Here is a 21,164-nt window from a genome sequence, read left to right on the forward strand (position 1 = left end):
AAGTCCACCTGGTAGCATGAAATTGTGTTGTCCGGGAATACTTTTAGGCTGGCGTTTGAAGGCAGAGTCATATAAAATCCGTGTTTCAGATCCCGATCCATTTCTCATATGTCGGTTGAAGATGGAAGTTCTCATATTTATACGGCCATCAGCTGGTCCACGGGAACCCAGGAGTTAAATTTCTCGGGCCAATTTTTCCATCTGACAAATACAAATTTCTTTCCCTTGGTAAAACGTTCACGAATAATTTCTTGAACCTGATACGGTCTGTCTTTTGCTATTTTAACCTTCTGCAATTCCGGTTCATAGAATGAGCCTTCAATGATCTCACCGTCATAATCTTTCAATTTATAAACGGGCGGCGTACGTTGTATACATTCTGACACCGTGAACATTTCATCCGTAAAACTTTGTTCATATTTTTTATCAAAAACTCCCCTGAGCTTGGAGACCCTGACTATATCTCCGACCTTATATTTACACTTCACAGGCCTCCTGCGTAGGGTGGATGCCCCATACAAATTTTGAAACACTTGATCGACATTTCGATCATTAACCTCATTCGGCCTCATCTTAATGCTTTTATGATAACTCTCGTTATAAGCCGTGAGTAAAGACGGTAGGACGTCGATGTATCTTCTCGTGTTTTTAGCAGTAAAATATCTCCACATTCTCGTCTTTAGCGTGCGATTAAACCTCTCGACAACCGAGGCTTTCAGATCACTTGCGGTGGCAAAATGTAGAATCCGGTGTTTTTTCATTAAATCCTTGAACGATTTGTTAAAAAACTCTTTCCCGGCATCAGTCTGCATCTTCAGAGGCACCCCGCTCTGCTTTAAGAGTGAGGCAAAGGCCTGTGAGACTTCGCGCCCTTGCTTTGACTTCAGAGGTCTGGCATACGCTTTTTTTGAGAAGATATCGATAACGGTCAGCAGGTACTTGTACCCGTCGTTAAAATCTGATAACCCCTGCATGTCGCATAAATCCGCCTGAAATTGGTTAAGCGGGTTTGTGACAAATACTCTATTTCTTGGAAAATGCGTCCTGGCAGGTTTGTGTAATGTGTATGCATCTTCCCCCGACAGGAAATCTCTGATATGCTTCATACGAATTTTAGAGCTGTGTTGATCATGCAGAGCCCTGCGTAAACGCTCCGGCCCTCCAAAACTCCCGGATTTACCGGACTATAATATACATCCTTCATTAAACCCTCATCACCCATCTTTTAAGACGGATCTCTTCAGAATGATGAACCGGATAGTCCTTTTGCATTTTTATATGTTTTAGCGACCATAAATATTAGTCTTTTGTTTTAAATTGAACTCTGATTCAGCACCGCGGAGAGCGCTCACAGAGCAGCCTCGAGCTTTTAATAAGACCGTGTTAAAAACCCCTCATTAATTCATACGAGCACCTTTTTTCCACCAAAACCTCGTTTGTATGACTCTGTCTTGCAATATGAAGCGCCTTGAGGCAACTGTTTTGTTGTGGTTTTGGCACTATATAAATTTGATTTGTAAAACATTTCACCCTTTTTCAACAATATTATAGGAAAGAACACAGGCCGTATAAGGTTTAGAATATATGCTTTATTACATTCATTAAAGTCACGCACAGAGAAAAAAGCAATTGTTCATGTTTATTAAACACAACATGTGTGAAGGAAAAAAGTATACGTTTTAAATAGGAGCTCTTGGAAACGTTAAATTGAACTCTGATTCAGCACCGCGGAGAGCGCTCACAGAGCAGCCTCGAGCTTTTAATGAGACCGTGTTAAAACCCCTCATTAATTCATACGAGCACCTTTTTTCCACCAAAACCTCGTTTGTATGACTCTGTCTTGCAATATGAAAAACATTTCACCCTTTTTCAACAATATTATAGGAAAGAACACAGGCCGTATAAGGTTTAGAATATGTGCTTTATTACATTCATTAAAGTCACACACAGAGAAAAAAGCAATTGTTCATGTTTATTAAACACAGCATACGTGAAGGAAAAAAGCATACGTTCACGTACAAAACTGGAAAACTCTCAGTAATACATCTCCCCCGCATTTACGGTTTATTTCAGTATTCAGCTGTAAAAGTGTAGGAACAATCTCCCCTCTGGACACCCCCATCTGTTTCACCCGGCACGCTATCACATCCACAAACAGAGTGTATAATGTAAGCAGATGCATCGTATTACACCGTGTAAAATCGTCAGTGGTCAAAACAGAGATTTTCAGTAATACGTTGTACAGAGATTTTTCAGATGAATGGAGAGCCGCGCTGTAGATATGATCTGTCCAGACTCCGGGCCCGGGGCGACGTCTGATAACGTCGAAAACCCTCTCCATAGCGCATAAAGGCGGGGCGTCTGGGATCTCCAGCCTGCGAATGACTACCCGCTCCAGCTTATACGAGAGTCCACGTATAATATAAACTTCCCGCAAACTTTGAAAGAGAATCATCACACAATTACCCATGACTGTAAAACAATATAATGATATTTAAAAAAAAAAAAAAAAAAAAAAAAAAAAACAGGTTTTTCTTCAGTCGTCTGGGTTATAGACGGCTACCATCCCCTCCAGGTCGAGATCTGCGTCTTCACCGAAACATGTGTACAGTTCGTTGATCTTTGCTTCAAAAGTATCAGTGTATTTCAGCTCAGTGAGGATGTTTTCTACCACCCCCCTGAACCCTCGCAGCCGATGGGTTGAGGAAGCGCTGGGCTAGGAGCTTTACCACAGCCGGGATGAAGGTCGGTCTCCAGAGTCTCACCATTAATCTCTCAAAATGTCCGGTAAAGAAATATTCATTTAACGGGTCCAGGCACTCGTGCTGGCGCTGGCTGGGGTGATCGATCTCACACCCGTAACAGAGTTTTTGTCTGTAACTTTTGATCACAGCCAAAGTAAGTGTGCCACGCCGACTTTCACCGTTTTCAGGAATTCCTCTGACAGGAACCCGTCAGGCCGGTCAGATGCGAAAGATGTGGCGTATTTCTCAGCCGGCTCGAGGTCTTGTACCTCCCGCGGACCTCGCGGCCTCCGTGACAGCGGGAAGAGACCCCACGCCTCCCGGGCTGGAAAGCGCGTGAGAAGGATGGATCTCGCCCCAGACCGCCTCGAGCTGAACTCCCCACGGGCTCTCGTACCCACCGCGGGTCCGTGAAGCCTGGCTCAGGGAGGGCCGGTCTCTTCCACAGTCGAGCGCGCAGTCACAAGCGATGTCGTCGGCCGCTGCAATGGGAGAGGTTGAGGAGCTCATGCTGGTTCGTCGTCCGATGCTTGAATGAGATGTGGTCCCCTGGTTTTTATAGAAATCCCCGTGCATGCGGGGAGGAGCTACGTCAGAGTTTTTTTATTTTTTTTATTTTTTTTATTTTATTTTTTATTTTATTTTTTATTTATTTTTTTAAGTAAAAAGAGGGGCCAAGTTTTTTCGGACTTCGATAACGTCCCTCCAGGCCAGGCACCTTGTAAAGAGGCCCGTAATCCTGTCGTTGCAGGTGTTGAACATCTCATGCCAGCTCTCAGCCGCAGCTGTGACGCTTCTGACGTGGCCGCTGGCACTAACCCGCTCCAACTTAATTTCACCCTCAGAGACAGTGTCAGGAGGTCCACGCTGGAATATCACCCTATAGCGAGGCCCCTGGGCGCTGAGCCAGGTGAGTTGGAAGCGTGTTTTCTTCTTTTCCGGCGTCCGATCTCCTGGAGGTTCAGGGTTGACCGTGTCGCGAATCATCGAGCCCGCCGCCGCGGAGAAGACACCCCAATCGGCGGAAGTAAGCGCCACCCGTGGGGTTCCTCGAGTGGCAGTCTCACCCTCGGTCAGAGTGAAGAAACTTACTTGGGCATAATACGGGTCGAACGTGTAAGTTAAACGTTCGTGCCCCTCCAGGCTGTACGTCAGATCTTCCTCCGGTATCGGCTGGCTCAGACGGCTGACGTACATTCTCGCTTTTTTTGGGGCAAGCGAGCCTTCTGTTGTCATGGTGATGTTAACCGGGGTCTCGCAGATGTAGCGGAGGATCGGAGTTCGTCTCGCCATGGTGAATGCTGTATGTCACTCTATCGTCGAAAGGGGATTTTTAAACCCTTCTTCGTCCGCGGGGCGTAATTCCTTACCTTTTGCTCTAAAAACACCGTTTGGCGTAAGTGATAAGGAGCATTGTTTATTGTTCGGGCTCGGGGCAGCATCTCCGCTCAGCGGGTGTCCCGCGCCCCATGATCGATCGGCTAATATCTTAAAAGAAAACATCATCTGGCGTGAGTGATAAGGAGCATTGTTTATTGTTCTTCGGGTTCATCACCTCGGGGCAGCATCTCCGCTCAGCGGGTGTCCCGCCACACACACACACACACACACACACACACACACACACGCACACACACACACACACACACACACACACACACGCACACACACACGCACTCACACAGACACAGCTCTGCAACAGGTTTTACAGCCGTGGGGTCATGTTTCCGCGAGCAGCTCTATGCGTGGGTATTTGACCGTCTTGCTGCAAAGACTTACAGCCGAGAGACGGCTATTTGTACCCCCTTCTTTAATTTACGAATTAAAAATATTAAAGGGGCATTAAATAATAGACACTGATTTATGTTTAATTATTTCAGAATTAGTTAATTCTTTAATACATTAAAAAGATCTAGGTATTTTTAATCGTTCTTTAATTCATGAAATAAAGTGACATTAAAATATTAGACCCTGGGTGGGAGGGGAGGTATGGCTTGGAGGCGGTGCTTGGCCGGGGTTAGGGGAGGAGCTTGGGGGTGGGGCTAGGGGAGGAGCCAGGGGCGGAACTAGGGGAGGAGCCGGGGGCGGGGGCTTAGGGGCGGGACATACTGACGTCATCGACTCTGATTGGATGTGACGTCATAAGGGGCGGGGGCTAGGAGGTGGGACTAGGGGCGGGGCTTAGGGGCGGGGCATAATGACGTCATCGATTATGATTGGCTGTTACGTCATAAGGGGCGGGGCTTGGAGGCGGGACTAGGGGAGGGGCTTAGGGGCGGGACATAGTGACGTCATTAATTCTGATTGGCTATGACGTCATAGAGGGGGCGGGGCTTAGTGACGTGGCCGATTTTGATTGGCAGCTGTCACTTTTTTGACGAAAGGTGGGTCAGTTTTCTCTCTCAACTGTTTTACCAAGCCATTACAATATAAATATTATAAATAATACCTCTGCGATTATACCAAACGCTTTCTCCACCCCCTGAAGTGCACAAGAAAAGCTGCTGTAGAAAATTCCTCTGTGCCTCCAGAGCAATTAGAGATGGTTTTATCAGCCAGTCTCTGAGAGCAAATGATTAATCCACTATGAAATAATTATTTTATATTACGCAGTGTCCAGCAGCACACAGAGCAGCATGCAGCAGGACATGTTGGCCCGGCGAATTGTGCGGCAGTGTGTGGGTTAAATGCGTGCAAGTGCCATGGAGTCATGCCGCTCTTATCATCCAGACAACTGGACTCGAGTTCGGATATCGGGTCGGGGAATGATCTGTCGCCTTGCTCTGTTGTGATACAAATCAGTGTGTTTTATCCCACCTGTGTTCATTATTCATTGATCCAAATCACAGACACGTGCCTATAAGCCTAATAAATGACACAGAACATGCAGGGAAATGGACCAGGCAGATCATGATTATTTACTAGAGACACCATTCAGCTGCCATTCACCAACCAGATCCATGATTAATTTTATTTTATTCTTCACAAATAACTTATTTCACACTCTCGGAAATACAAATGTAGTGTGCAAGATTTATAGAGGTCCGCAAAGCGAAATTGTGATCAGCTGATTCTATGTTTACGAATAAACTCTGCCTGGATTGGCAGTGGATCGAGTTGGCAAAACCTGAATTTTCAGTTCGTGTGAAGCATAAGCTTCAGTTTTTCTTCCTTGGACACCAATACCACGTTTTTATAAAACATCTTTCAAGGAATTAATGCTCCAACGGGAAAAATAATCAAAGTCTCTGTCATTCTCGCTGCTCGAGACTGCACTTTACACCTCTTGCACTTTGACCTCTCGCGTCAGACCCGGAAGCATGCGAGACTGTAAAAAGCACCCTGCCGCTCTCGCTGGAGCGACATCTCTGCTAGTTTGGCATTGTGGGTTAGCTCGCCGGACTACTTTCGCCTGACCCAGTTTACGGTTGTTTGCAAAATGGCACCGAATTTGCCAACATGCGAAGATGCTGCTGGATGAGTGTGAGTACTGACTTACCATCATTTAGGCGTAAAAACACACGAGATACACAAGTTCTTGTCCCAAATATCACAATTATCTGGGAACTACTTACTACGTACTATCACAGACTATACAAAAAACCATATAGAAGTTTGGTCAAAACGAGAGCGTCCACTTTTAGTTTGCCATAAGCTAAGCTAGTGGTATTCGGGAGAGTATGTGAACTCCAACACAAACTAACAGCTATTATTTGGATGTGGTGGAGTTGGTCTGAAATAAAGTTTAGTGGACAAACCTGCTCTGGATCACCGAACTTCAGGATTGAAAACAGCATCCAGCACGTTGACTAGTTTCTTCTCTTCTTTAAATCCACTCGTTTCTTCTTGCTGCTCTGCGATGTTTTTTGTTTCTACCAACTCAAATATCTCGGCATTAGCAGAAGTTAGCCGCTGTTTCAACAACCTTCTCAGCTGTTCAACCTTTTCGCGCTAACTTCGCCTTTTCTTCTTCTTCTGGTTTACTGTCGACCTTTGTGCTTCTGGGGCTCTTCAAAAAACATATTCGAGGATCACAGAGAGAAGTCTGATTTGTTCAGAGAAGAGTTTCCAGCGTCTCCAGCTAATTAGCTTTAGCCTCGGACGACAACAGGAAACAGTTTCTTCTTCTTTTTCTTCTAATAGATTCCGGCAGGCTATACGCTGGCGTAGCATAATGCTGCCCCCCACAGGTGATAGTTAAATACTTTATCTTATGTTAGACTCTCAAATAGAGGTTGGTGGAATGGAGGAACTTAATCACAGCTTTGTCCACTAAATGCGAGTAACTGCTCTCAGAAAAAATTGACCTAAAAGAAAACACAGTCAATCCACAGTCTGACAAATCTTTAAACAATTTCCGCCTATCACTAGAATACATAGGACAGCACATTAAAACATGATGAACATTTTCCAACTGACCACACTGACACAACCTGTCTGGATGTTTTCCAATCACTTTTAAATATGCTGCCAACCCACAATGCCCCAGTCTCAATCTAATCAATTTGACTTGATCCTTATGACAGGATGAGAAAAGGAGTCTCTTATTTATAATCGAAGGCTGACACATAAAATAGTGCCTCCCTACCGACTCACTCTCTCACTGCTTTTGCCACTTCTGATCACTCAACTCTTTAAAAATACTAAAACAATCAACCTTTCCCAAAGGGATATTAGCATCAACTTTATTCTTCAGAAGGGACTCTTTGGCCAATGAATCTGCGATCTCATTACCTAAAATGCCAGAGTGCCCAGGAATCCAAGTGAAGGTTACACAACAGCCAGCTGACTCAATGCGATGGAGGCAAGACAGAATCTCTAGCACGAGGTCAGGACGAGCTCCTCCTGAGGCTCCGCCCATCAAAGCTTGCAATGCAGCTGCAGAATCAGAATAAATACGACACTCAGAAGGTCTTACTTTGTACCCACTCTAACGCCCACCATATGGCTGACAGTTCCGTTGAACATACAGAAGAGCAATTAGTAACATGGGTACTCTGCCTTATCTGATTATTCATAACATAAACCCCAAAGCCTGCCCTACCAGAGCTTGGATCTCTAGACCCATCTGTAAAAATGTGACACATACTAACTGTATTCTGAGATATAAACCGATTTACTAGATTGCTGGCTACAGTCTTATTAAGCCCCAGAAGGTCCAACTCAACATCTGGTACAGGCAAAACCCAAAAAGGAATAGGAGACCACACTGGCCCTATCACCTTTTTTCCCTGGACAGCCCTTTTAGCGACCTGCCGGACATCAAAAAGGAAATTAGATTTAGCCTTCTTTTTAGTAAATTCATAACTCTCTTCCAATAAACACTTCGCGGGTGAGTTATGTGCAAGTCCTGACAGCCTGGCCCAGTACTGAAAACCCAACTTCTCTCTCCTAATACTCAAAGGGGTCTCTCCCTTTTCGACTAACAGTGCTGGGATAGGAGTAGTTCTAAAGGCACCGCTACAGATTCTTAGGGCTTTTGCTTGGATCCTATCAAGCTTGAGAAGTCTGGATTTTGCTGCAGCACCAAAAACAAAACAACCATAATCTAGTGACGACCTTATCATTACTCTATAAATCATGTGCAATGTTGACCTTTCTGCCCAATCACTACCAGACAGACTACGAAGTACATTATTAATCTTTTCACATTTCACAACAGTTTTTTCTATATGTGTACACCACGTTAGTTTTTCATCCATCCACATACCTAAAAATTTAAAAACTTTCACCCTCTCTAAAGGACAGCCATACATGATAAGGGTTATGTCTGGGATTTTCTTTTTAAGTCCAAAAATCATATAACTACTTTTTGATGTAGAAATCTTAAAGCCCCATTTATTTGCCCACCGCACTATTTGGTTTAAGGCTATTTGAGTTTTTCATTAAAAACGCAATGTTTCTACCCCTCCTCCAGATGGCGCCATCATCAGCAAACAAGGACCTCCCGAATCCTACATTGATATCAGGAAAAATCTCATTAATCATAACATTGAATAAAACTGGACTAATAACTGATCCTTGCAGAGTACCATTAAAAATACTTACTATTTCAGAAAATTCCCCTCCAACTCTTACTTGTATAGTTCTGTCACTTAAATCTTTGATCCATATGAACATCCTACCACAAATACCTGCATTATGTAATTTAATCAACAATCCCTCTCTTCACATACTATCATAAGCTTTCTCAATATCAAGAAACACTGCAACTACTGCTTCCTTATTGATTATAGCTCGTCTTCTATCTTGGTCTAATACTGCAACTGAGTCCATAGTATTTCTTCCAAATTCTAAAGCCATTTTGATAATCAACAAAGAAACCACCAACTTCTATATAATAAACAAGTCTGTTTGTGACCATTCTCTCCATCACCTTACACAACACCGCAGTAAGTGCTATGGGTCTGTATGACAATGGAGAGGAAGGGTCCTTTCCTGGCTTCAAAATTGGGAGCACAATAGCTTGTTTCCAAGCTTTTGGCAAAGTTTCAGCATCCCAGATATAATTAAAGAGGGCTAGAATCTCCATTAAGACTTAATCGTCAAGGTGTTGCAACAGTTTGTAACTAATCCTATCTTGTCCTGGTGACGTGTCTGCACCAGCTTGTACTGCCTCTTTTAGTTCTTCAAGGGAAAAATACAAATTAAAAGCACAGCCATTTGTATCTACACTACCTTTCAATTTCCAACCTTCTACACACAAAAACTCTTCTCTCAATCTCAAGCTTTCTTCATTTCATAATTCTGAATTATGAACATCTTGGAATGCTTTAACACACATTCCAGCCTTATCCTTACTACAAATGGCTTCTCTGCATCCATCTATTAAAACTGGAATTGAAGAATTGTTTACCTTACCTGACATCTTATGGATTCTAGCCCAAACCTGCTTCACTGGGGTATTAGAGTTTATTGTATTACAAAATGCCCTCCAGCATTTCTTTTTTTTCACTTTTATTGTCTTCCGAGCCAGAGTCCTACACCTCTTAAACTCAACATTTTCCAGAGTAGGATTCTTCCTTAAATTCTTAAATGCCTGCTTCCTATTTTTAACCACCTCATCACAAGCTTTGTTCCACCAAGGCACAATAACTCGATTACGAGGACTTCTCCTTACTTATCAAATGTACTTAAAACCGTAAAGTGATCACTACCAAGTGTATCTTCTAACACCTTCCACTCAGGAAACAGTTCTTCTTCGTTGGATCGTTATGACAGTTGGCAAACCAACTTGTAGATGCGTTGCCACCACCTACTGGACCAGATTATGAAAAAGTTGTTGACGTTCCATATCATAAAAGGGAAGCGCCTCTGTGTGTTTGTGTAGCCGAACTTCAGCATCAATTGAAATCCAGAAAGAGCTGAGTTTCGTCCTTACCTGTGTATTTTTTTCTGAGGATTCAAGACGTGAAACCAGCGAGGTGATTTAAAGAATATTTTTTGAGAAATCAGTCATTTTTGAAAACAACAAGTCTGTTTATGTCACACTTACACAAAAGGGCCTGTATTTCAAAATAAAAGCCTGTGAGGTAGTTGAAGACCTGTCAGAATTCATCAGTCTGTCCATCCTCTAACACCCCAGACAGCAGATTAAAATCTGGACATTTTCTGTTTACATGTGACTCCAAACTCACACTCCAGACAAAGTAGCAGAATTGTGTCTCAACAGTATGAAGAAAAAAGAAATAAAGAAATTTGATCTAATGTGCAAATATAAAACATCAGTTGTTTGTAATTTCTTCACATGGAATATTGTCCAGGTTAATTCAAAAACGTTCATTGATGACAAAAAATAATTTTAGAAAATTGAACACTACTGAAAACATAAAAGCCAAGAAATTTTTCAGTGTCAGCACTTAAAAAAAAATGTAGCTTCACTATAAACAGATTTTTCCCAAAAGTCAACTGTCCTCCATATATATATATATATATATATATATATATATATAGTACAAATGACCAAATCTAGAACCTGTGATTCTCCACAGGTCAGCATCCTAGTATTTGTCATAACTGAGTGACTTTGTTGTTTGCAGGTGACAGCAGACAAAATCATCACCATTAATTTTATTTCTGGCCGATGTGACATTTTGCCTTGTGGTTCAGTAACACATGGAGCCGTCCCAGGGAAATGAAGAGGTGTTTGTTGAACTGATTCAAGTGTTGGATGATAAAAGTCTGTCACTTGTGATGAGAGATGCAGCGGACGACGGCAGGAAGGTGAGACCATGATGCTGGTAAGGTGAAGCCACGTGTGATCAGCCTGTATACGGAGCTGACATCCCTTCAAAAAGCTGTTCATGAGAGCATCACAGATTATATTATTCATGCCGAGACTGTTATCACCACACTGAGGAAGGAAGAAGAGACTTTGAGTCATGTTTAAGAGTTTTGACTCAAGTTTCAAGCTGCAAAAGCACATATTGGAGCTGGCTGATGGACAGAGGACCAGCGGGGTTGTGTTGAAGAGGGGCGCAGCCAAAGTTCACTTGATTGACAGCAGAAGTCGTGCGGTGGACACGATACTGATGGAGGTGTTGTACGTCCCATAGTTTGGCTACAGGCTGTTTCTGAGTAATGGAATGAGCTACTTTTCACTGAAAATAAAGTAAAATGATTTTTGAAGTAGCGAGTGACATTACTTTTTTGAGTGATGACATCAACAATGTAGACAGCATTGTTCCACGAAATGCATTCAAGCTGTTGGAAAAATACTGAAGCTTCATTTCCAAAATTAATGTTGATTTTAAAAAAAAAGTTGAAATTTCCAGATAAGTAAAATCAACTTTTCAAAGACAATAAAAAAAAAATTCTAGTAAAACCACCATCAAATCATTCAGTCATGACACAGGTTAGTCCAGATATTTTGTGAGACACCAAAATTTCTGTCTACAAAACAGGTAGCACAGAACAAGAGTAAAAGTCTTCAGTGTCAGTACATGAATCCATATAATGAAATATATCCTCTGCATTTAAGCATCTTAATTACAGTTAGACACAATCCAGCCAGGAGGAGCCGTGTGCAGCCACAATCCAGAGCACAGGGACCAACCCCAGATGTGGAGATGTTGGAGTGCCCAGAGGAAACCCAGACACCAGGAGAACAGTGGGAATTCTGGAGTCTGAAGGTTCCCTTAATAAAAGTTCACAGGGGGGCCTCCAGCAAGGGTTCATCACCATGATGTTGTAGGTGTGGCCCTGGACTTGTTCTCACCGTCACTGTGAGGCCTTTACCAGAGTTCTGTACTACCATTTTAATAATCTTCTCCTATTTATTTAAAGTGAATGGAGACCAAAAACATTCCAAATTACCTTTTTTATTTAAAGTAAGAAATATTCACAATACAGTGATCAAGGAAAGTAATTCAATTAGGGAATAACCCCCTTGTGTCTGATGATGTGTCGGATGTTCATGCAGGGATATACGGTCGAAAATAGAGCTTAAAACGGATATTTTTGACCGTATAACAACATGAACGTCCGACACATCATCAGACACAAGGGGGTTATTCCCCTTCTAATCCAATTCCATCATTTACGTGGTTTATTTTTCTGTAGGTAATTTGGTCGGCGAGGCTTATTGTGAAGCAGCAAGCGTCTCTCCAACAGCGGTCAGCGCGCAAAGTAATCCATCAAATGTGAAAATCCATCAAACGACGAACAGTAATTCTGTATCAGAATCCACATCAATACTTTCGTACCGTATCTTAAATTCACCTATTTTGGCGGCGGCACACGTCTTTCTTTCACTATGAGCAAACAGTGCTAACAGCTAGCAGCTTGCGCAGCCAATGTTCTGACAAATTGTGCATCTCGAAAGTTCCATGTCCTGACAATACTGCACATGCGCAATTGCGCGCGCATGCGCTGTTGCGCGTGAAGGACAGAAATGACATTCAACAGTAATGACATTTTGTCAGAATACAGATCAGGGCGCAGAGTAATACATCTTTGGCCACCATTCCACAGATATTATACATCTGATATGTCACACGATTAACCAGTCAGATTCACGGAAAAGATGTAATTGGATTAGAATATGTGTTTGAAGATAAGTCAATTACATTAATGCTGTTGTGAGAAGATGAACAAAAATGTTACGGTAGAGCAGGTCTTTAAGAAAATGAGTGAGTTTAACATCAACGAAAAAAGTGATCTTGAAGTGACATAGCAGGGTTTTTCTTGGCTTTTTTATTAGCAGCTGGGGCAGGCCGGGAAACACCCTCCAATCTACACTACACATTATTATTATTATGCAACAAATGTCTTCAAACGTGGGTTTTAAGGAGTCCCTCCTGTCATCGCCGTCCTTCAGTGGGGGATCCTGCTGTACAGGATGACCTTTTTGGTGTCATCAGGCAGTGGACAGACGATTTCGCAGACTTCTTTCAGGTGAACCAGGTTCGCCAGGATGTATTCAGGCAGTCTGGTCTGGAAAGGGTAAAAAAATATATTAGTTAAAAGTCCATAAGATAACTTTTCAGAAGAGTTCTCACAGACACTCATTAAGTCTGTTTTTCATGATGTGTTTTGTAAAGTCATTTCTTGATCACAGCTGCTCTGACTGATGAAGAAGGTAAAAACAGGTGGAGTGTTTCAGAATGTCACTTACTTTGTATTTGTCCTGGAAGACCTTGAGCAGCGCCTTGGCCCACAGTCCATGAGGGAACATCTTCAGCAGCTCCTTCAGCTTCTGCTTCAGTTCTGGGCTGAGAGCTGCAGGGGAGGAAGGAGGCCTGGAGGAGGAGGATGGGAAAGAATTCATCAGATGATTCTCTCTCTGATACTTTACCATCACTTCACTGTGTGTGACATGAGTTTCATCTCAGCTTTAATTCAACATTTCAACTATTTCACTCCCTCACTGTTCCCTCTTCTTATTCCCCACAAATGCTGATTTACCCTCAAACATCAGACCATCATCTGGACGTTTGTCCAAACTTGATATGTAAAGGACAGTCAGCTCTGGGAGTTGCCCCTAAAGGGTTTGTTTTGCAAAGGTCAAGGTCAATGGGGTGAAAGGTCAAAATTTTGTGCACCAAACACAGCACACATTTGGAGGTGGATTCTGGAATTGCCCAGATCAGATTAAATCGATGAAGGTGAAGGTCATTGTTGTAAAAAGAAAAATTAAATTTCTCAGTCTGATTTACATCAAACGTGGGACACATTTGAGGTGGTTTTTGGAATTGACCAGTAAGTTTACATTTTCCTGACCTCCGTCATTGGGGATGAGCTCATGTCTTCCCGTCATTGTTGGCTGACTCCTCCCAGGTCCTTTTGCTGATTTCTATCAAACTTGGCAACTTGTCAATGAAAGCTGACCCTGAAACTATCCTGAAATAATTACTTTTGACAAAGGTCAAGATAAAGGAATTTGATTTTCAAATCACAATCAGGTTTCCATGCAACCAAAGTAGGGGCTGTGTCCAAATTCTTGTCACTTCATTGGACCTATTTCTTGTGGCTGTTGGACTGTCCTAGGGCGGTCCCCTGTCAATGATCCTGTTTGTGATTTTTGTTTTTTTCTTCTGGACAGGATTTCAAAGCTCAGTCAGAGAGTGGAGGGTGTCCAGTTTGATGACCTCAGAATTACATCTTCAGATGATGTGTTTCTGTTATGTCAGACTGAGACCTTTGATGTGCACTGGGCATGTTTAGGCCCAACGTGAAGCAACTAGGATGACAATCGGCACCTCCAAATGGTCATGAGCTTTGGGTAGGGACTGAAAGAACAAGATCATGAATAAAAGAGAAATGAGGTCCCTTTGTACGGTATTCCATTCTTCCACTCAGGGACAGGGTGAGATGTTTTAACAGTGAGAGAGCCATGGATCTTTCAGACTGAAAGCATCTACTGAGGATGCCCCCTGTTCATCTCCCCCATGAAGTCTTCCAGGCACATGGGAGGAGACTGCAGGGAAGACCCAGGACACACTGGAGGGATTTTATCTCCCAGGTGGCTTGGGAACACAGCGGGATTCTCCAGAAGGGGGTTAAAGGTCAGAACAGGGAAGTTTGGGTTGAGCCGCTTAGTCTGCTGACACATGACCCAGACCCTGATAACTGGTAAAACTGAATGAATGAATAAACTCTGGAATCACCTTGCCTAGGTCAGCAAGAGGTCAATCATTTGGGTGAAGGTACGGTCAAATGTCAGACCGCCACAGCTGTTAATGTCTTCGTGCCCATAAGTCCTATTACTGAGTCATCAAAAAAAAAAACACACACAAAAAAACAGACACAAGGAACCAATAAGTCCAACCCTAAATCACATCATTCACTCACTGTACTGAAGACGGGCGTGAGGACCTGCGTTCACACAGGACCATCCTGATGTCCCTCGTCATGAAGACAATGACATTCTGTCCACTGGGGTTGGATGGCCTGTGAGGAGTCTGAGGATTGGCTGCAGAAAGAAAAAGAAACAGTCTTCAGCTAAAGTTCAGACCTGATGAGACAGAGACGTGTGTCTGTCTCACTGCTATACTGACTGTACAGATCTGCAGAAATCCGATCCATCAAACACAATAATAATTCAATTAAAGGTGGCAACATAAACAAGACACTGACAAAATAAATGTCCACGTCTCTCCTGGACTCAGCAGTTTCACACAAACATTTCCTCAGGTTTAAAGTTGTATCAGGTAAATATGGTTCAGGGCTGTTTTATGCAAAGCAGCAAACCAAAAGATTTACAGACTTTTCCAAAACCTTTGTCATGACTTTAATGTCATTTTGTATTTATTCTAAGACAGCACTGCACATGCAACATTCATACTGTATAACATTAAGAACATGGATATGAAGAATGTTTTGTTTTTCCTGAAAAGGGGTTCGATCCTCAGAGTGCCTGACTCAGGAACATCTTGATTATCTGTTCAGTTCTAATCCAGAAACGTCACTTATGGTTCAAATGGAAAGAAAAATGTACAATAAACAAAAAACAACAGAAACAGCTGGAAAGGAGTTTGTTTTCAGATATGTTTATCTGTTTGTTTGTGAGATTATGCACAACTTTTCAAGAAGTTTCCAGAATCCTTCAGAAGAATAAGCCCCTCAGCGACAATCGACTTGTAATTTCGTTGTGTGCAGCAGCAACAGCAAAGCAAAAGGAGGGTTAATTACCACACCGTCATTTTATAAGTTCTTCACATTTCTCCCTTTGTTCTCTGGTCCTCACAGCAGATCCACAATGGATCTGCATGTTGGTTCAGTAAGTGTTTAAAGCCACATGACATAGAAAACCGGCCTTGAACCAACAACCCTATGTGCCAGAAACAAGTGCACAAACCGCTTTTCCACCTTCATTTTCAAGAGGATTTCTTGACATTTACTGAGAAAAACATGCACACGTGTACATCCACAGAAAGTCTCTTCAGCACACCAGATTAGACTTTTGCTTATTCTGTTCCAACATTAAGTGGTTAACTTTGAGCTGCCCCATACAGTTACATTATTTAGCTGTTTAGCCTGTGATGGTTTTAGTGTTCCAACTCTACAATGGAACAGTTAAAATAATTTTTGTCCCAAGTGAAATGTTGAATCTCAAAACGTATAAAAATAATGCTCAGGGTGAAAAATCCCACAGTTCCCCTTTAAAAGATTATATTCCAAAACCAAAACTTACCGTTGAATACTCGCGGTGCAGCTGGTCTGACCCTCACATCGGCGTTGACCTGATGTGGTCGGACCATCTCCTTGGAGACCTGTTTGGGGCTTCTCATGTTGGCTGTTGGGGTTTCGGTCGAGGAAAAACACATCATCTGCTAAAGAGTAAAAAACAAACATTTACGAGGTCTGTCCGTAAAGTATAGGTCCTTTTTATTTTTTTCAAAAACTATATGGATTTCATTCATATGTTTTTACGTCAGACATGCTTGAACCCTCGTGCGCATGCGTGAGTTTTTCCACGCCTGTCGGTGACGTCATTCGCCTGTGAGCACTCCTTGTGGGAGGAGTCGTCCAGCCCCTCGTCGGAATTCCTTTGTCTGAGAAGTTGCTGAGAGACTGGCGCTTTGTTTGATCAAACTTTTTTCTAAACCTGTGAGACACATCGAAGTGGACATGGTTCGAAAAATTAAGCTGGTCTTCAGTGAAAATTTTAACAGCTAATGAGAGATTTTGAGGTGATTCTGTCACTTAAAGGACTTTTCACGGTGCGAGACGTCGCGCAGCGCTCTCAGGCGGCGTCATCAGCCTGTTTCAAGCTTAAAACCTCCACATTTCAGGCTCTGTTGATCCAGGACGTCGTGAGAGAACAGAGAAGTTTCAGAAGAAGTCGGTTTCAGCATTTTATCCGGATATTCCACTGTTAAAGGAGATTTTTTTAATGAAAGACGTGCGGGCGGATTGCAGCGTTGGCTCGCAGCCGCCGCGACGCTCCGCCACAGGAAAAACACCTCTGTTGGAAGCCTTGAGGACAAGTTGGAACATCTCCAGCTGATAAACAATTTCTCATATACTCACTCCACTGAAAGCCATCAAAAGCCAACTGGATTTTAACAAATGGTTATCAACACGGAGGTGTTTTTCCTGTGCCGCAGCGCCGCGTCGGCTGCGTCCCGACGCGCGGACCCGTCCGCACGTCTTTCATTAAAAAAATCTCCTTTAACAGTGGAATATCTGGATAAAATGCTGAAACCGACTTCTTCTGAAACTTCTCTGTTCTCTCACGACGTCCTGGATCAATAGAGCCTGAAATGTGGAGGTTTTAAGCTTGAAACAGGCTGATGACGCTGCCTGAGAGCGCTGCACGACGTCTCGCACCGTGAAAAGTCCTTAAAGCGACAGAATCACCTCAAAATCTCTCATCAGCCATTAAAATTTTCACTGAAAACCAGCTTAATTTTTCGAACCATGTGCACTTCGATGTGTCTCACAGGTTTAGAAAAAATTTTGATCAAACAAAGCGCCAGTCTCTCAGCAACTTCTCAGACAAAGGAATTCCGATGAGGGGCTGGACGACTCCTCCCACAAGGAGTGCTCACAGGCGAATGACGTCACCGACAGGCGTGGAAAAACTCACGCATGCGCACGAGGGTTCAAGCATGTCTGACGTAAAGACATATGAATGAAATCCATATAGTTTTTGAAAAAAATAAAAAGGACCTATACTTTACGGACAGCCCTCGTATATGTATAATCCATGACCACAACCAGCATTAAAATATCAGTATTTGGTGTAATTATATAGATATTGGATGGTGTTGTCATAGCACATATTGTCTTATCAGGGTAAGTTAAAAATCACAAACATTTATTTTCACATGTTGGCTGTAATCTTGCCGTGAGACACCAGCTGCTGTGTTCAGCATATCAAGTTCATTTGTCAAAATATTTCAGCTATTCTCCATACTTTTATGGTGCCAGTTGTTTATTTTATGCACCTTGTCTTATAGATATGTTGTGAAACAGAAGCTACAGTCCAAGTTTAATCACTTTCCTCTGTGTGAGGTTGGAATCTTCAGCATCTGATGGTTAGTAAATAAAGTGTAAATTTAGTTCTGATGTGAAAAATAATCAACAGGCAGTAAGTATATAATATAGAAATATGTCCACCATTGGACACATGAAGGTTCTTCAGTCAGTCTGTTTTGTCCTTTCTTTTGTTTTATTTTAGGATTTCACAGAATCACTTGTTTAATATTACTGAAGTTTGATTTCTTCCATTTACAGCAAATCATCCCAACTTCCATCATCTAATAAAGACTCAGAGGTTTGGTTCAGTTCTTTCAAGAAAAAACTTTAAAAGTGAATTTACAGGGTTTGATACAAGTTTCACTTCAAGACCATGTAGTTTTTGGATCAGATTTGATGTAATCAACCTGAAGTTGCTTAAGTTTGACAAGAGAAGTGTCAGAAATGATTTCATTCCTCAAATAAAAGGAATGTAATATGCTGCTAAAATTAAGAACAGATATTATTTATATTGAAGTGTCTGTTTTAGATTTCTGAGTCTCACGATTAATGTTGGTAAAACAAAAGGCAAGAAAAATATTCACATTTAATAGTAAACACTGTTATACAAATATTTAGAAGTTGTCTGCTTCAGAAATAAAATGTGCTATTTATTATGGATTTTGGCATGTTGAATTCAAATATGACAATAACAATGGCTAATTGGTTACTGTTTCCAAGATATACAAGGTTTTACATTTTGTGTCTACATAATTATATATGTAGATGCATATATAATTATATACAGTAGAGTTTTCATGAAAAATCATAAACATAGGTCTTTTTTATGTTTCTTTGACTGTTTGTATAATATTTCACCTGTTCTCTTTTTGTAACACTTTAAAAATCAGCAAACAAATCACAAACCTCTCCAAACCGATTCTGCTCCATGTGGATAATGGAGGGCATGCTGACGAGCAGTGACATCAGCGTTCTGTGTCCCATGCGTCTGAAGGCAATGTGTTGTCCAGTCAACAGCTTGTATTCTGACTTGAGTCGGGTCAGCGACAGTTGGCCGTTGTTCATCTGCAGGATGGCTTGGACAGTCTTTTGAAAAAGTTCAAGATCTTCCATCTGTGGAAAAACAAAATTCAGAGATAAACAAACAAACAAACAAGCTGAAACTTTTATTCATTATTTCCTTTCCTTACCATTGTCTCCTGTGTGCTTGCTCTAGGGGTTGGTAAGGTTAGACCTTACTTGTGTGAAGCGCCTTGAGGCAACTTTGTTGTGATTTGGTGCTATATAAATAAAAAAAAAAAAAAAGAAATTGAAATTGCAAACTGACAAAGTGAAAGTTGGAGATGAAGAAAGTGAAAATTATCATCTGCATCACGTCACACATAGAATGTCGCCTTTATGCTCCACTGATGGATAAAGTCAAACTTGAGTAAATCTGCAGTTACTTGGTGGAATATCACTTTAATTTCTCCAAATTATTTTAACATGACAGAATATTTTTAAATATCTCTGTGACTTTAAATCTAAAACAGATAAATTATTTGACAAATCCTTTCCATTCTGTTATTTTAAAAATCTAATGGCTAAAATACTGCTCAATTCAACGCATTTTACCCAAAACTCAGAGAAAGAGACTTTGAATGTTTACAATAATTGGAAATAATTATTGGCGTCTGTTGTGCTTGATTTATTACTATTTATTTATTTATTTATTTATTAGTTATTTTGAAAGGTTTTATCGGAGTTCGCCAATGACAACTATGTTTTTTCTGGAATTGTAAAGTAAATAAACAGAAAATATTTTACATTTTTTACTTTGCTGTAGACAGCTGAAGATGTCCAGTTGTTATTGTCGTTCCAAGCGCATCCAACTGCTAACTAGTTGTGTGAACTAACTGTTACTAACTGCTGAGTGGAAAAATGATGTTGGAGCGATTTGACGTCAGCTGTCACCCATGGCAACCAAACCAAACAAAACAACAACAACAAAAAAACCCTTACAACCAAAAATAAATAAATTAATGACTATATTAAAATAATTTCTTTTGAAACCATTACTCACGAAAGAACTGCCGAGTAAACTCTAAACAAATGTTTACAAAGTGATTTAAGTATCAGAAGCCTTCTTGATTTATTTTTACTCCAGATAACTTGTGATTAGACAAACATCCCGTTCAAGTGAAACACAAACTGCAACTGATAATTAAAATCATTAAAAACGTAGCTGCACCTTACTTAAATTTTTTTTACTTATTTTTAAATGTATGACTGAAGGTTGCCAGTGACTATGATCGAGCAATAAAAGTCATTACATACCCGTAAACAAGTCAGCTGGTCTGAAAATCGTAAAAGTCCAACTGTAGAAAGTCTTACTTTGCTGTAAACAGGTCAAGATGTCCAGTTATTAGTGTTGTTCCAAACTCATCCAACTGCTAACTAGTTGTGTGAAGTAAATGTTAACCGATGATGGTGAAAAAATGACGTCGGAGCGATTTTACATCAGGTGTCACACATGGCAATCAAACAAACCCTACAAAAAATGAATTAATTAATTTAAAAAATGGCTATATTAAAAGAATTTCTTTTGAAACAGTTACTCAGGGTAGAATTGTCGATTTTACTGTAAATAAATGTTTACAAAGTGATAATTATCAGAAGCCTTCTTGATTTATTTTTACTCCAGATTGTGCTCAGACAAACATCCCCGTTCAAGTGAAACACAAACTGCAACTGATAATTAAAATCATTAAAAACGTAGCTGCACCTTATTTTTTAATTTTTATTTATTTTTAAATTTATGACTGAAGGTTGCCAGTGACTACAACCCCTGGTAAAAATTATGGAATCACTGGCCTCGGAGGACGTTCATTCAGTTGTTTAATTTTTTAGAAAAAAAAAAGCAGATCACAGACATGACACAAAACTAAAGTCATTTCAAATGGCAACTTTCTGGCTTTAAGAAACACTATAAGAAATCAAGAAAAAAAAAATTGTGGC

At 41.3% G+C, this 21,164-nt stretch overlaps 1 long non-coding RNA gene across 1 annotated transcript; it reads right to left on the reverse strand.

Annotated features, from left to right (window-relative positions):
* Positions 1 to 7,463: 7,463 nt before the first annotated feature.
* Positions 7,464 to 20,236, reverse strand: LOC117530355. The gene is made up of 3 exons (XR_004566343.1): positions 20,226 to 20,236; positions 8,122 to 8,130; positions 7,464 to 7,589 (listed from the first exon to the last, which is right to left on the reverse strand). It is a non-coding gene; the product is annotated as an uncharacterized LOC117530355 (long non-coding RNA).
* Positions 20,237 to 21,164: the final 928 nt, after the last annotated feature.

The sequence above is a fragment of the Thalassophryne amazonica genome, chromosome 18 (genome assembly GCF_902500255.1).
Source record: "Thalassophryne amazonica chromosome 18, fThaAma1.1, whole genome shotgun sequence".
NCBI lineage: Eukaryota > Metazoa > Chordata > Actinopteri > Batrachoidiformes > Batrachoididae > Thalassophryne > Thalassophryne amazonica.